This window comes from Schistocerca gregaria, chromosome 2 (assembly GCF_023897955.1).
Source record: "Schistocerca gregaria isolate iqSchGreg1 chromosome 2, iqSchGreg1.2, whole genome shotgun sequence".
Lineage (NCBI taxonomy): Eukaryota > Metazoa > Arthropoda > Insecta > Orthoptera > Acrididae > Schistocerca > Schistocerca gregaria.
Window position 1 is genome coordinate 663907709 of NC_064921.1, and position 17252 is coordinate 663924960.

The 17252-nt window shown below is 46.1% G+C and overlaps 1 protein-coding gene across 2 annotated transcripts in view; it reads left to right on the plus strand.

Moving 5' to 3' along the window:
* Positions 1-17252, plus strand: part of LOC126334710 (cubilin-like) — a 479185-nt gene that overhangs the window by 315126 nt on the left and 146807 nt on the right. The gene's annotated exons all lie outside the window — the stretch shown is intronic.

Genomic DNA, 17252 nt, shown 5'->3' on the forward strand with positions numbered 1-17252 from the left:
GTCCGTTATTCAGTACCATAAAGTGCTGTGCTCCAAATGTACATTCTCAGAAATCGCTTCCTCAAATTCTGGCTCATGCTCTATAGCTGACCTCCATCTGAAACAGGTCTCGAAAGACTCGACGGTACCGACCGACCGTCGTCACACCCTCAGCCGATAGGCGTCGCTTGTTGTGGATATGGAGTGGCGCGTGATCAGCGCACCGCTCTCCCGGCCGTTGTCAGCTCCCGTGATCGGAGCCGGTGCCTCTCAGTCAGGTAGCTTCTCAATTGGCCTCATAATGACTGAGTCTACCTAGTTTACCATCAGCGCTCGGCAGAGACGGACGGTCAGCCATCCAGAGACTAGCAATCTGACAACGGTTACCTCCGTCACTTAGACGGGAACCGCTGTTACCACTGCAGCAAGGCCGTTGGCGGCTTGTTTTTGAACTTTGTAGAAAAAAGTACGCGTAAATGACGACAGACAAAAATTAGTAGAAACTCGTGCGTTTGTAAAAAGATCCCTGAGTGGAGCATACAACAACTACCAAATTACCTCTTAGCTAAAGATCTTGCCCGAACTCGAAAACATTCTGCTCCTACGCAATGTCGGCTATCCCGTCGAAGATTCCTACCTAATCTTTCAGTGACCAACTTGATTTTACAATAAAAGATAGGTAAAGGAGAGTTTATATTTTTGAATTTCGGATTTAAGAAACGATACACGCAGGAGGATAGTACAAACATACCGTCGTTTGACATCGGCACATACCCCCGCTTGGAAAACACAGTAGTAGGCGTCCTTGATAGGAAAGCAACTCAAAGAGATCAAAACAAGTAAGTGCCCACGCGCGAATGGAATCCTAGCTCGATTTACAGAGGATACCTTATGGCTTTGGCTCTTTACTTAGATTGCATTTATCACGGATCTCTCGGCCAGGGAAAAATCCCAAGCGAATGGAAAACAGATCTGATGCCACCTGCGTACAAAAAGGGTAAAAGAATGGATGCGCAAAATTAGAGATCAATTTTGTGAACAACTTCTTGTTGCAGAATACTTGAACATATCCTCAGCAGGAATGTAATACATTTTCTTGAAACGGAAAAGGATATATCCATAAATTGTCAAGGATTTAGAAACCATCGCTCGAGCAAGATTTAGGTTGCCCTTGCCTCACATGATATCCTTCGAACCTTGAATGAAGGGCAACTTGCAGATTCCGTATTCGAAGATTTCCGAAAAGCGTTTGATACGGTGCCCACTGCAGACGGACTTGCTTCCCAGATTTGTGACTCAGAGACATCGGAAGTAATGGAATACAGAACATTGTATTCGACTGCGAGTGTTCGTCACAGATAAGGGCATCATCAGGAGTGCCCAAAGGGAAGTGTGGCAGGACCGTCCATAGTCTTTGTATAGTTAAATTACCGGACGGTAAGAGAGAGCAACAACCTGCGGCTGTTTGTTGATGATATTATGGTGCATGTGAAGACGTCGTTGTTTAGCTACTGCAGGAGGGTACAAGATGACTTGGACAAAATTTGTAGCTGGTGTAATGTAGAAGAATATAAGTTAATGTAGATGAGTAGCTATCGCAAAATTTTAGAATGCAGCAATAGCAGTATGCTGCTTGACACAGCCACCTAAATTAAAAATCGAGGTGTAACGTTCTAGAGCATATGAAACGGAACGAGCACGTAATAACGGTAGTAAATGAGGCGAATGTACGACAAAGGTTTATTAGGCCAACTTTAGGTGAATGTCGTTCATTTGTAAAGGAAACTGCTTATAGACCACTTGTGCTACCCGTTTGTACATGGAGTGCGACTGTTCGGCGGGCATGGATGTGTGTGATGTCCTTACGTTAATTAGGTTTAAATAGTTCTAAGTTCTAGGGGACTGATGACCTCAGATGTTAGGTCCCATAGCGCTCCGAGCCATTCGAACCATTTGTTCGGCATACTCACCAAGTCGGATATGGGAAGACTTCGAAGCAATTCGGAAGCGTGCTGCTAGATTCATGACCGATCATCCGGCGAGTGTGACAGACATGCTTTGTGAACTCAAATGGGAAGACGGCGTTCTCTTCGCGGAACACTATTGAGAAAATTTGGAGAAACGGTGGTTGAAGCTGACTACAGATGGAATCTGCTACCACCAACGTACATTCCGTGTAAATGCCACAGAGATAAGAGGAATTTGGGCTTGTACAGACTCGTTTTCCTATCGTTGTAATTACGACTTAAAAAGGAAAGAAAAGATTGATAAAGGTCAAACGCACCCTCTGTAACCACACTTTTATTTCGGCGGAAAACTATAAATTGTTTTTGAATAATTAGGATATAGTGTGAGATAACTTTTAATTATTCTTCATTAAGTTATTATTGAAATAAGAAGAGATTAAGAATGACAGAGTTTAAAGAGCATGAAACTGTTAGTAGCTTATTGTATTAGTAGGTATACTGACGCAAGATAGTGATTCAGCCTTTCTTGATTCTTGTCCTTTATCTCTAGTGTCTTGCGTCTTGTGTTTTGTGTCTGGTGTCTCGTCTGTGTTTCAGAAAGAATACTACACTTTTGAAATCAAGTGTCTTTCTTCAATTTGTTTGCGGAACATTTATCGTAAGGCGTGAAGGCAAAGATTCAAGATATTAAAAGCTACTTCAACACTGTAATGAACTACACTCCTGGAAATTGAAATAAGAACACCGTGTATTCATTGTTCCAGGAAGGGGAAACTTCATTGAAACATTCCTGGGGTCAGATACATCACATGATCACACTGACAGAACCTCAGGCACATACACACAGGCAACAGATGTCGGCACTACTACAGTGTATATCCACCTTTCGCAGCAATGCAGGCTGCTATTCTCCCATGGAGACGATCGTAGAGATGCTGGACGTAGTCCTGTGGAACGGCTTGCCATTTCCACCTGGCACCTCAGCTGGACCAGCGTTCGTGCTAGACGTGCAGACCGCGTTAGACGACGCTTCATCCAGTCCCAAACATGCTCAATGGGGGACAGATCCGGAGATCTTGCTGGCCAGGGTAGTTGACTTACACCTTCTAGAGCACGTTGGGTGGCACGGGATAAATGCGGACGTGCATTGTCCTGTTGGAACAGCAAGTTCCCTTGCCGGTCTAGGAATGGTAGAACGATGGGTTCGATGACGGTTTGGATGTACCATGCACCATTCAGTGTCCCCTCGACGATCACCAGAGGTGTACGGCCAGTGTAGGAGATCGCTCCCCACACCATGATGCCGGGTGTTGGCCCTGTGTGCCTCGGTCGTATGCAGTCCTGATTGTGGCGCTCACCTGCACGGCGCCAAACACGCATACGACCATCATTGGCACCAAGGCAGAAGCGACTCTCGTCGCTGAAGACGACACGTCTCCATTCGTCCCTCCATTCATGCCTGTCGCGACACCACTGAAGGCGGGCTGCACGATGTTGGGGCGTGAGCGGAAGACGGCCTAACGGTGTGCGGGACCGTAGCCCAGCTTCATGGAGACGGTTGCGAATGGTCCTCGACGATACACCAGGAGCAACAGTGTCCCTAATTTGCTGGGAAGTGGCGGTGCGGTCCCCTACGGCACTGCGTAGGATCCTACGGTCTTGGCGTGCATCCGTGCATCGCTGTGGTCCGGTCCCAGGTCGACGGGCACGTGCACCTTCCGCCAACCACTGGAGACAACATCGATGTACTGTGGAGACCTCACGCCCCACGTGTTGAGCAATTCGGCGGTACGTCCACCCGGCCTCCCGCATGCCCACTATACGCCCTCGCTCAAAGTCCGTCAACAGCACATATGGTTCACGTCCACGCTGTCGCGGCATGCTTCCAGTGTTAAAGACTGCGATGGAGCTCCGTATGCCACGGCAAACTGGCTGACACTGACGGCGGCGGTGCACAAATGCTGCGCAGCTAGCGCCATTCGACGCTCAACACCGCGGTTCCTGGTGTGTCCGCTGTGCCGTGCGTGTGATCATTGCTTGTAAAGCCCTCTCGCAGTGTCCGGAGCAAGTATGGTGGGTCTGAAACACCGGTGTCAATGTGTTCTTTTTTCCATTTCCAGGAGTGTATATGAAAAAGAGAATAGAATTCTTTATTCTAATGGTGGTTGAGACATTCCTAGCTAGATAAACGAAGCACAGTCTTTTAATGGCGCCTCACTGTGAATTTGTTTAATATTGCGGAATGAAAAGTTTTCGAAAGACCTTACAATGCATTTTTTTCAGTAGTCTGATAACATTGTATTTCACGTGTGAGCTAGTCAACAATTGTGAAGACTAAAACTGTAGGTTACGTAGTTTTTATTTAAATGTTGAAAGTCAAGAAATGTCCACTAATACGGAAACAACCACTCTACCCGAAGTATATTTGCTGTTATAGAGAAAACTAAGACGTAGTATTAGACAGTGCTACAGTTTCTGTCAGTAGAACTGTTCTGCTTGTATTACATTGTAAAGTCAGGCAAACTACTGGGCTTTGTCTTCCATGCCTTCTTGTACTGTTCTCCTTTTTACCTAATGGCTTGTGACTGTTCAACATCCTGAAGATAATGTCAAAAAAATCGGCATTAGAGCTTTATGCATACACGAAGAGACGGTGTATTGAGGACTATGTATGCAGATGAAGATGCAGCTACTATTCGACTTCCCTGGGCCAGGTATTCCCTTTCTTCATGTTCTAGTCTGCTTTTTATGTCCTCATTACTTTGTGCATCATACATTTTTCGGCTTCGAAGGCGTCAGAGTTAATTAACTCTTTTAGTGTACTTCGAGATCACTAGTCTTCATTTTGAGTAACTCGCTACTATCATTTCTGCTACTTCTCATTACTTTCATTTTACCTCGGTTTACTCTCAGTCCATATTCTGCACTCACTGGACTGTGCATTCGATTCAGTACAACCTGTATTTTATCCCCATCTTCACAGAGAATAGCAATGCCGTCAGCAAATCTTATCAATTACATTCTTTAGCCCTGAATGTTAGCGCAACTCTTGAACCTTTCTTTGATTTCTGTCATTACTTCTTCACTGTATAAACTGATCAGTAGGAGTGAAAGACTGCATCCATAGTTACACGCTTTTTAATCCGAGCATTTCATCCCTGATCCCCCAGTCTTACTATTCCTTCTTGGTTCTTGCACATTAACCGACTTTTCCTGTAGCTTACTGCTTTTTGACTGAGAATTTCTAAAATCTTGTACCATTTTACACAGTCTAATGCTCTTTCCAGGTCGGCGAATCCGATAAACTTGTCTTGATTTTTCTCCAGGCTAGATTTCAAGTGACTTAGCACTCGTCGCTCTGTTTCCAGTAGAGCTCTTACTTGTATGCACTGACGAGCCAAACCGTTATGACTACCTACTCAAAAGCGTGTTGGTTCATTTTTGGAATGCAATTAAGCAGTGATTTTGCGTATCGTGGATTCGACAAGTACGTGACAGTATTCCAGGGGTTTGTGACACCATATGCTGACGCACAAGTCACACACTTTCCGCAATTTAGGGGCGGTTTGTTTGTGGGCGTGGAGCTGGCGCCCAATAGCCTTCCAGTTAGGTTTCATTGGAATCAGGTAAGCCAAATTTGATGGCGAAGAGCCTAGACATCAACGTTAGTTTACTATCATACTTCTCAAACTATTGCAACACGGTTCTGGAAGATGCCATCGCTGTTGGGGAAGACATCAAGCGTAAGTTGCTACAGTGGTCCCTGATAATGTTCAAGTAGTCCACAGATGTCATGTTGCCTTCGGCTACTACGACACGTCCCACGGACGCCCAGCTGAATGTCCCCCATAACACAGTACTGCTCCAACCCACCTACTTCAGCGGCGCGTTGTTTGTTTGTTTAGCCTGCAAGATGGTGTATCTGGACAAGACCATCGACGTAATTAAACAATAAGGTGGTTATCCGGCCAGGCGACACGACTCTTCTGATCCGTGGTCCAATCTCGATGGTCCAGTGCCCACTGTAATTGTAATTGACTATTTTGTTGGGTCAACATGGGAATACGTAGGCGGCCTGTGCTATGGAACACCGCGTTAAATACTGTGAGCTGAACTGGTACTCCGAAACATTTGTGCTGTTACAGCGATGTATTTTGTCGTCAGATCAGCCACAGATCACCACCTATCCTGTTTTTCTTTTCTAAGAGCGGTCAAGCATCCGATCTCTACGTTCTGTTGTGAGGTATGGACGTCCAATTTTTTGTCGTCTACTCGTGGTTTTAGCATTCTTCAAACCATTTTGCATGGATGCTCACGATAGTAGCACGCCCATAGTCGACCAGCTTCGCCGTTTCAGAGCTGCTCGCTCCCAGACACTGGGCCACAACAGTCTAACTTTTGTCAAAATCACTTTAGTCGGTGGATTTCGCTATTAGTGTCACTTATCGTCGCTAGAATGATTCTCCATTCATCTCTGCTCCGCTCCTGTACTTCCTATTACCGCGTCACGTGCCCTCAGTGCCGCCAGGCAGCACACAACCTCGCGATGGGCAGTGGTCATTATATTTTGGCTCACTGGTGTAAACAGTAGGTTCACGAGTCTATAAACAGCGCGCTGTGTTTGTTGGGTCAACATGGGAATACGTAGGCGGCCTGTGGTATGGAACACCGCGTTAAATACTGTGAGCTGAACTGGTACTCCGAAACATTTGTGCCTGTTACAGCGATGTACACTCCTGGAAATTGAAATAAGAACACCGTGAATTCATTGTCCCAGGAAGGGGAAACTTTGTTGACACATTCCTGGGGCCAGATACATCACATGATCACACTGACAGAACCACAGGCACATAGACACAGGCAACAGAGCATGCACGATGTCGGCACTAGTACAGTGTATATCCACCTTTCGCAGCAATGCAGGCTGCTATTCTCCCATGGAGACGATCGTAGAGATGCTGGATGTAGTCCTGTGGAACGGCTTGCCATGCCGTTTCCACCTGGCGCCTCAGTTGGACCAGCGTTCGTGCTGGACGTGCAGACCACGTGAGACGACGCTTCATCCAGTCCCAAACATGCTCAATGGGGGACAGATCCGGAGATCTTGCTGGCCAGGGTAGTTGACTTACACCTTCTAGAGCACGTTGGGTGGCACGGGATACATGCGGACGTGCATTGTCCTGTTGGAACAGCAAGTTCCCTTGCCGGTCTAGGAATGGTAGAACGATGGGTTCGATGACGGTTTGGATGTACCGTGCACTATTCAGTGTCCCCTCGACGATCACCAGAGGTGTACGGCCAGTGTAGGAGATCGCTCCCCACACCATGATGCCGGGTGTTGGCCCTGTGTGCCTCGGTCGTATGCAGTCCTGATTGTGGCGCTCACCTGCATGGCGCCAAACACGCATACGACCATCATTGGCACCAAGGCAGAAGCGACTCTCATCGCTGAAGACGACACGTCTCCATTCGTCCCTCCATTCACGCCTGTCGCGACACCACTGGAGGCGGGCTGCACGATGTTGGGGCGTGAGCGGAAGACGGCCTAACGGTGTGCGGGACCGTAGCCCAGCTTCATGGAGACGGTTGCGAATGGTCCTCGCCGATACCCCAGGAGCAACAGTGTCCCTAATTTGCTGGGAAGTGGCGGTGCGGTCCCCTACGGCACTGCGTAGGATCCTACGGTCTTGGCGTTCATCCGTGCGTCGCTGCGGTCCGGTCCCAGGTCGACGGGCACGTGCACCTTCCGCCGACCACTGGCGACAACATCGATGTATTGTGGAGACCTCACGCCCCACGTTTTGAGCAATTCGGCGGTACGTCCACCCGGCCTCCCGCATGCCCACTATACGCCCTCGCTCAGAGTCCGTCAACTGCACATACGGTTCACGTCCACGCTGTCGCGGCATGCTACCAGTGTTAAAGACTGCGATGGAGCTTCGTATGCCACGGAAAACTGGCTGACAGTGACGGCGGCGGTGCACAAATGCTGCTCTGCTAGCGCCATTCGACGGCCAACACCGCGGTTCCTGGTGTGTCCGCTGTGCCGTGCGTGTCATCATTGCTTGTTCAGCCCTCTCGCAGTGTCCAGAGCAAGTATGGTGGGTCTGACACACCGGTGTCAATGTGTTCTGTTTTCCATTTCCAGGAGTGTATTTTGTCGTCAGATCAGCCACAGATCACCGCCTATCCTGTTTTTCTTTTCTAAGAGCGGTCAAGCATCCGATCTCTACTTTCTGTTGTGAGGTATGGACGTCCAATTTTTTGTCGTCTACTCGTGGTTTTAGCATTCTTCAAACCATTTTGCATGGATTCTCACGATAGTAGCACGCCCATAGTCGACCAGCTTCGGCGTTTCAGAGCTGCTCGCTCCCAGACACTGGGCCACAACAGTCTAACTTTTGTAAAAGTCACTTTAGTCGGTGGATTTCGCTATTAGTGTCACTTATCGTCGCTAGAATGATTCTCCATTCATCTCTGCTCCGCTCCTGTACTTCCTATTACCGCGTCACGTGCCCTCAGTGCCGCCAGGCAGCACACAACCTCGCGATGGGCAGTGGTCATTATATTTTGGCTCACTGGTGTAAACAGTAGGTTCACGAGTCTATAAACAGCGCGCTGTGTTTGTTGGGTCAACATGGGAATACGTAGACGGCCTGTGCTATGGAACACCGCGTTAAATACTGTGAGCTGAACTGGTACTCCGAAACATTTGTGCATGTTACAGCGATGTATTTTGTCGTCAGAGCAGCCACAGATCACCGCCTATCCTGTTTTTCTTTTCTAAGAGCGGTCAAGCATCCGATCTCTACGTTCTGTTGTGAGGTATGGACGTCCAATTTTTTGTCGTCTACTCGTGGTTTTAGCATTCTTCAAACCATTTTGCATGGATGCTCACGATAGTAGCACGCCCATAGTCGACCAGCTTCGCCGTTTCAGAGCTGCTCGCTCCCAGACACTGGGCCACAACAGTCTAACTTTTGTCAAAATCACTTTAGTCGGTGGATTTCGCTATTAGTGTCACTTATCGTCGCTAGAATGATTCTCCATTCATCTCTGCTCCGCTCCTGTACTTCCTATTACCGCGTCACGTGCCCTCAGTGCCGCCAGGCAGCACACAACCTCGCGATGGGCAGTGGTCATTGTATTTTGGCTCACTGGTGTAAACAGTAGGTTCACGAGTCTATAAACAGCGCGCTGTGTTTCAGCGCACAGTAGTAATCCGGGCCCTCCAAGAAACGTTCCAGAGAAAGTCTACGGAGCAATACGTCGCTTTCCTCGTGAATCTAACCGCTGATGCGAGTGTAACTTCGCGAGACGCTTCGGAGGCTACTTGAACTGGTCGAGAGCGGACGTTTGTGTTACCTTTAACAGGGAATCTTACAGAAATATAAACAGAAGAACAGTAACAGCTCCATAGGACAAAGCACAGTTTATCTTCGTTTGCGAGGAGTTATGTAATAAAGATAATTCACAGGCGCGCAGAAACAGCCTCAGAGCCATGTGGGCAATGAAAGATATTTGGGACATGGGATGAGACGTACTAGCGAGGGAACTGAGATTGGAGGAAAGAATATTTCCTCTTCTTTGCTTATTCCCAGGCTGAAGATATTTCCATCAGTTTCCCACTGTCTATATTTAGGTCGTCACTCCACTTTTTCCATGGAAGAGATATTTCTTTTACCAGCAGGTGATTTATGTCTTCCGAGTTTCACAGTCTTCCGTTTGTCCATTTCGTCTGTGTATTCCATTTATGCTGTCTTTCATGTACAAACGCATTATCCCACTTTACTTTCTTTTTCAATTCTTTCACTTCTCTCTATCTGTCGGTGTCTTCCCTGTAATCTTCTGTGGGATTTTAATTTCTTCTAGGTCTTGTCTCAGGTATGTAAGTCATAAATGGTTTCATTATTGTTTAGTTTATGGTAAGTGTAACAAGAGGAAAAGTGGGCACGTTTTTCTCTACTAGCTGTTAGCCCCAGCTGTGCTCATTTGCCGGCCGTGGCGGTCTAGCGGTTCTAGGCACTCAGTCCGGAACCGCGAGACTGCTACGGTCGCAGGTTGGAATCCTGCCTCGGGCATGGATGTGTGTGATGTCCTTACGTTAGTTAGGTTCAAGTAGTTCTATGTCCTAGGGGACTGATGACCTAAGATGTTAAATCCCATAGTGCTCAGAGCCATTTGAACCTTTTTTTGTGCTCATTTAGCAGTAGTTTTGTTACGATGAATGATGGAGGCTAAGTAAGGTACGGTACTTGCTTTAACATCAGCCCCCTTCAAGTTTATGCCTGTACTGGTATATGTCGATCTTGGTTGCGCCTCAGTCTCTCCCCTCCCAATCTGTCCCAATGAACGAAGCTTCAGCACGCGCAGTATCGCCGCCGAGCAGTGTGTACAGATGGGTACGGGCAGGAGGGCGCATCTATACATCGTGCTGTTAAAGTAGCTGTACTCTATACAACGTGTACGGTGTGGTACTATGGGTTAAACACATTCAACACTGTCTAAGGATTGTATTCATTACTATGAACCGTATGACACAGCATATATCAAGCAATAAAAGCGGTTTCACAAATATTCACGTAACATTCTTCAACTCAATAAGTAGGTTGTACCACACACTTTCTAAGGCAGCCTATGTTCTTCCTCAGGGTTAGAGTTACCACCATACCAAATTTAATCGAAATAAGTTCAGTGATTTAGACCGGAAAATCTGACGCATAGAGCTACCTTTGCACTTACAATACTTACGAAGTTACTTGTGAAAATACCATGAAAATTCGTCTAACAGTTTTGGAGATTAGCGTGTTCAAGCAGGCAGACAAGACGTTTCTGGTATAACTTTAAATCAAAATATCATTTTATGTGGTACAATTTTATTAAACTGAAGCACATACGGTGTCCAAAGCTACGTCAAAATTACCTGTGAAAGCCACGTCGTCTAACAGTTTTGGAGAAGTGCGTTCAAAGAGACAGACAGGCAGACACGACAATTACAGACTTTTCACTAGCGTTGTTTAGCAGAGAGAAATGGCCAAAGCTCTTTCTTAAATGCAACAGGCTGTTGAACTGTTCGCAACTCTGATACTAGCTAAGTGAGACCTTGTGCTACAATTGTGATGTTACGGTAGAAATTGGATCTGGGATCTGGGTGTACACGGAGAACCCAACTGTTTTAGGCGTAGAGTACGAAACGTAAATTGCTTCAACGACCCTAAGTGGGAATATGGAGTACTCAAATGGCAGAAAATAGGGATCGTGGACATGAAGAAGAATTCAGGTAAGATGAACGGTGTCTAGAGACATAATTCAAGCGAAAAGGATGGCTATTTTTCAAACAACGGAATTGTGTTGGATGGCTTCTAAATAACTGGCTAAAGAACTTCCCTCGGGGACAAATATGAAAGCCTCTTGACTGTATACTACAAGCTACGAATGCAGCACCTGCCTATCAACGAAAACTCCTCTTAGCGGGCGGCGGTCCTCAGGCGCAGAAAGGAGGCGTCGAACGTCTGAGTTTTTCGCTGACGAGTATCGCCGTTGGTGGGGCGCGCGCCAACTTGTCGGGATCCAGAATTCTCCCTGATTGCGGCTGAAGAGGCGTTCGACGCCGGCCTCAAAAGCCATTTCAGCATTTCTCCTACCTTTGAAAGCTACGGCTGTAGTGACGGCTGCGCGACTGGGAGTGAGAATTTAGCGAGGGCGGCAGTTTGGCGGCGGCTGGAGGAGCGCGGCGATTGCCGTTTTGTTGCAGTAATGAGTGCTCCTCGGGCTCCGTGCGGGGCCGCTCATTTGGACGGGAGAGCTCCCGCGCGGCGCACGCCGGCCTTTTGTGTCGTGACGCAGCACGGCGACTGCGTTCCGCGTATAGCCTGACGCCGTCCCCTCGGCGGCGTCGCCTCGCGTCGCGTCACGCCACGTCACGTCACGTCACGGAGGAGTTATCGACGCGACGTGCGGTTTCGCGGTTGCGGCAGGACGCGCCATTCCCACAGCCGCAGTGTCTCCAGGGGCCGTCCTTCCGAACTGCGCAAGACGCTCGCGCAAGTAATTGTTGCTGTTCGACGTGCATGATACAGAGGTTAGACAAAACTGTGTAAACACCACGAGAAATTTGTGACTGAACATAGATGCAGATGGTAGCTAAGCCTACAGGTTTCGCTGTTATACAGGATGAAAAGTATTTAAACCAACAAATTCTGCGAGGTGTTAGGGGACATCAAAACAAATATTTTCCCCCAATGTCATTTCTCCCTAAGAGGATTACTTAAACCGTTGTAGTCCGTATTCCGCTCTTTAGTTGATGAAGGACGTATTACCATCTTGAGTCGTTAGAGGGCGTATTACGCTCTTCAGTTGTAGGCAACTGCTGTCCACCACTGTTGTAGTGCTTTGTTCTGGTTACTAATGGAGCGATACATCTGAAGTGAGTACACTGATATGGTTGGTGCGTACTACATAGCGCACCACAACGGACGAGCTGCACAGCGGGTTTATCAACAATAATATCCTAATCGCCGTAACCCGCATCAAAAGACCTTTGATGCTGTGTACCAACGTGTGTGTGAGACCAGGTCATTTAGCAGATTACCTGGACAGGGGAGCCGTCGCACGGTAAGAACATTACAATTTGAGGAAGCTGCCTTCCAGCATGTGGAGCGGCATCCTTCAATCAGCACTCGTGCAATTGCACGTCACATGGGGACAATCAGACGAATGTAAGAGCAGTCCTTCGAGAGCAATTCTTACGTCCATTTCACTTACAGCGTGTCCATAACCTGGAATCAGTTGATTATCCACCCAGAGCACAGTTTTCTCTGTGGTACCAGGAAAGTGTGAAATGCATCCTACATTTCCATCCTCCGTGTTGTTTACCGATGAAGCAACGTTCGGGCGTGATGGAGTCTTCAACATGCACAGTTCCCATGTTTGGAGTGAGGACAACCCACATGCCACAGTTACTAGCGCATTATCAAGTGCGGTTCTTCGATAGTGTGTGGGTCGGTGTTGTTGCAGGCTGTTTAATTGGGCAGTATCTGCTACCAATTTGTTGTCTCTTGGTCATAAAAAAATGGAAAAGTGTTTGTTGGTTTAGTTAATTTGCCGCCAGAGAAATCGTTTCCTACTGGTTTAATTACTCCTCATAGGAAAAAAATGACATTAGGGAAAAGTATTTGTTTTGAAGTCCCCTACAACCTCCCAGAGTTTGTCGGTTTAAATACTTTTCACCATGTATTTGACAACGAGAAAAACCTGAGCACAGTTCTCAATACGTTTGAAATGTCAGAACAGTGCATTGGGCAGTTGTGCACTATGTCTGATCTAGCGATTCTTAACGTGCGCAAATTTTTGGTGCTCGTAATGGCGAGTGCTTCCGTAAGCGAAGTACCCGAAGTGTTTAGTGTTCCAGGTGACACAGTATCGAAGATACATATCGCACACAGGGAAATCAGGAAACTGTAGTGCACTAAATCATATCGCGGACGAAAGTGTGTGTTATGCCATAATGAATGGCGGTCTCTGAATAGGATTGCGGAGAAAACTAAGAAGACGGACAGCTGTAAAATTCACTGAAGGACTGAATTCGCACTCGCGAACCCTGTCACTACTAAATACTGGAATCTGCGGAGCGAGCTCAAATTCTTAAATCACTCATAAGTGACGGAAAACTCTTAAGAGAAAAACGTGGTGCCGCAGCCATAAAACACAATGTTTCCAGTTTCTAACTGGACTTACTTCCCAAGACTGAAATATGGCGGAGGATCTGTGAAGAATTGGGCAACTGTATCGTGGTATTCCATGGGCCCCACGGTTACTGTCCAAGGTCGGGTTGCTGCCAAGTATTATGTGACGCTTGTGGCTGATCTCGTCCTCTACTTAGTACAGTGTGTTCTCCCTAACGTGTCCCAAGACGACAGGGCTCTTGTTTACACAGCTCAAATCGTCCAGGACTGTTTTCGTGAGCAACAGGACGAAGCGTTTCATCCAATCTCACCATTATAGTGACCGAATCCTATGGGGTTTACTTCGGAGAGAAGGGCATATGATCGCTATCCATCTCCCTCATCATTACATGAAGTGCCCCTTTTTAACAGAAACAAAAATGTAAAACACCCGTGAAAAACGTACTGAACCCCTATCATCCATTCAGAAACGACTGGAATTTGTTTTTAAAAGCCTACGTTTCTCCTACACTGTATTAAGCATGATAATGCGTCGTGTTTTTTGTGCTTCCATATCAGTATCTATCCACTGTACGTCCGGCTTAGGGGCTTTTACGGAGTGTATCATGATTAATAGGGGTAACTGAAACTGGTAAAAGTATTTGTCTTTTTCTTATCTCGGTTGCAGTACTGACTTCACGGTATTCTGAATATAAGGCGAATCGTTAATTTTTACTTATTCTGACATTCTTTAAATTGAACTTTGAACATATAAGGTACATTCAAAACGATACTGGCCGGATTCTGTAAAGCTGAAACAGATGAATGGATCCTAATACCTCTTCCTGCGGAAATAGGTGTGGTTTCTGTAAGAGCACTGAGGCTCCGAACTCGCTGCTAGACGGGCGTAGGCGAACACTCACGTGGCGAAAGAGGGAGTGTGTGCACATGTAGGCAGTCCGCTGTACTGACTCATGCTGCAAACGGTGAAATGGAGGCTACCAAAGAAGAGCAAAGGTTTGAACGCGTCCGGGGGCCGGAAATGTATCAAGGAATGGCGCAACTGTACGAGGAGCTCTGCACGTCCGTTGCAGTGGTCGAGGTATGGAAAAAGCGATGCAAACTATGACGGATGTCGCCCGATGACGCTAGATCTGGAACGCCACACGGAAAAGACAGCAAGGAGAGTGAAAAAGATTTTTCTTCGTCTACATTTCGTGAATTTAACATACATGTCCTTTTCGACTGCATAGTTTTCTCCAATGCGTCTCGGATCGTTCTCGACTACTATCGGAGCCGGCAAGTTATGGGGGCAGCCATTACACCAGAGGTCGGAAACGCGATGGACGTTCAGTGCTCTTCGTACACTTCTGCCATTCTTCAATGAATTTTCGTTCCTCTCACGCATTACACCTCTCTGCCCTCTCGCCAAACCTCCACTCCCGTATCATAATGATGGAAGCAAAAGCACTGCTGAGTACCGTGGACAACTGTCGCAAGTACGTGCTCGCTCTGTCGTCACATGGCTTTGCTCCCTATCCCTCTAGCGACCTGTTTAGGGCCTCAGCGCTCTTCTAAGGACAACAGCTGATTTCCAGGCAGACCACTGTTTATTTCCTGGGGGAGATTTCAGTTGGTAGCATCCATGCTGGAAGGTGAATGTTTGTCACCCGCCGTGAATTTAATCTTGCAGTCTGAGGAGGTTCATTTAGATTTTTGGTTCTGTGGATGAATCTCCCTACTACAGCTCAGTCGGTGGACAGGTTGATGGGAGGTAGGTGATTTACACATCCCAGTCATAGACACAACTTATCTTCGAGTATCTGGCTGAGAGATTCATACCAACATTAAACTTCATAATGCTTCGGAAGTCTCGAGCAAACATCGATGCTCGACCTATTTCATTCACAGAAATGTTAACTCGTTTAAGATGAGAGTATCTGCAACAAACGACAGTATCTGGTTCAAACAAAGTGAGTACGCTCTGAGGCAGAGTAGCACAGAGACAGGACACTAGCTTTCTACGCCTTTGTGTGTGTACTCCAGTTGGTTCCAGTCACTTTACGAATGACATCATTTCTAGCTCTGTCTTTCTGCTTGTTGATAACATAGTACTTTCTCTAAGTGAGGATGCGCCCATTGTTACACTTAAATAAATGACGTAGATGTTGCAGCCCTGTCAAGCTACTCGCAATTTCCTTGAAGCCTGCTTGTCCTTTACATGGACATCACATACCTGTGCTTTTATGGTTTAGGTTTTAAACGGTCTTTTCTGTAGTAATAGGTAACTTCAGACAGGGCTTCTCATAACTTTTCTCCTACAGTCACAAAGTGGGTTTCCTAAGGAACAATAGCTCGATCATCCGCGTATATGAAGCTCCTGTTACTATCTTGGAGGGGTTGCTCAGTCGTGTAAATGCAAGAATGAAAGAAAGCAAGAAGAATCAAAAAGATTCTTCTTCTTCTATACAGCATGGATGAGGCTTTCTTGTCCTTTCCGCATTCACGGTCTCCGGTGTGTCTTCCGTCGTCTTCGACCCCCTCTTCCTTTAGGCATGTAATCTACATGTAATCCAACCGTGCTCTGAGAAGTGTGGTATTTTCTATTCTTTGTAAGTGATCAGTTCACTTCTGCTCTCATTGAATATAATTATGTGCTGATTCTATTTTTAATTAGTTCTCATTATCTTCATTTCGCATCCTATGCTCCCTATTAACAACATTAAACACCTTAAAAACCTCATTTGGGACTATTTCATTTTACCCGGTTGATTTTGAGTCAGCACCAGGCTTCACTGTAATTAGAAATGTTGGTGAATCCTCTAATGTATAAAATTTCATTTTTGTTTCTTTCTTAAATCTGTTGAAAATTTTTTTTGAACGGGACCACATATAGCTTGCGATTTGCTACCTTCTTATTTCATGTTATTCATTGTCCTTGTCATTATAAAAACCAAATGTCATGAAAAAGGTATTTAAAATTCGACACTTCTCCTAAAAAGCTGTTCTCTAGAACTATCTTTGATCTCACTTGATCGTTTCCTCTAAAAGACACAGTTTTATTAACTTACATTTTAAAATCATTCTATTTATATTGATTATTTAAATCGTACATGGATTCCTGTAGCTGTGTCTCATTTCCTTAAACCATTACTCGTATGAAAATAGAAATTTGTTTTCATAGTCACCGTTTTATAAGTTTATTTAAGGACTACTCTTAATTTCATTTCTTTCCAATGCCTTAAATACTTACACTAGAAAGAGTAGGAGATTAGTTGTACCCTTGTCCAAGTCCTGTACTTGCTAAAATCCGTTCACATCTGTTAAGTCTCGTGTTTGTAATAAAATTACTATTAGTATTACCGTAATTAGGTGTGATGTACAGCCCTAATTTGGCATAATTTTATTAGATTTACCCTCTCAAACGCCTTATCAGAATTGGTAAAAGCCAAATTTTTTCCATTTTTTTCCTCCTTTGTTCTGTTATCTGTCCACTGGTGAATACAGTATCCATTCTCAATCTGCCTTTCCCTACATCACTTTGCTTCTAGTAGACACAGTGTTTAATCTGCAGTTTAAGAAGGATAACCGTGTCTTTCGTGACGTCTGTGCTTATACACTGCCTGACAAAAGAAAGCACTCA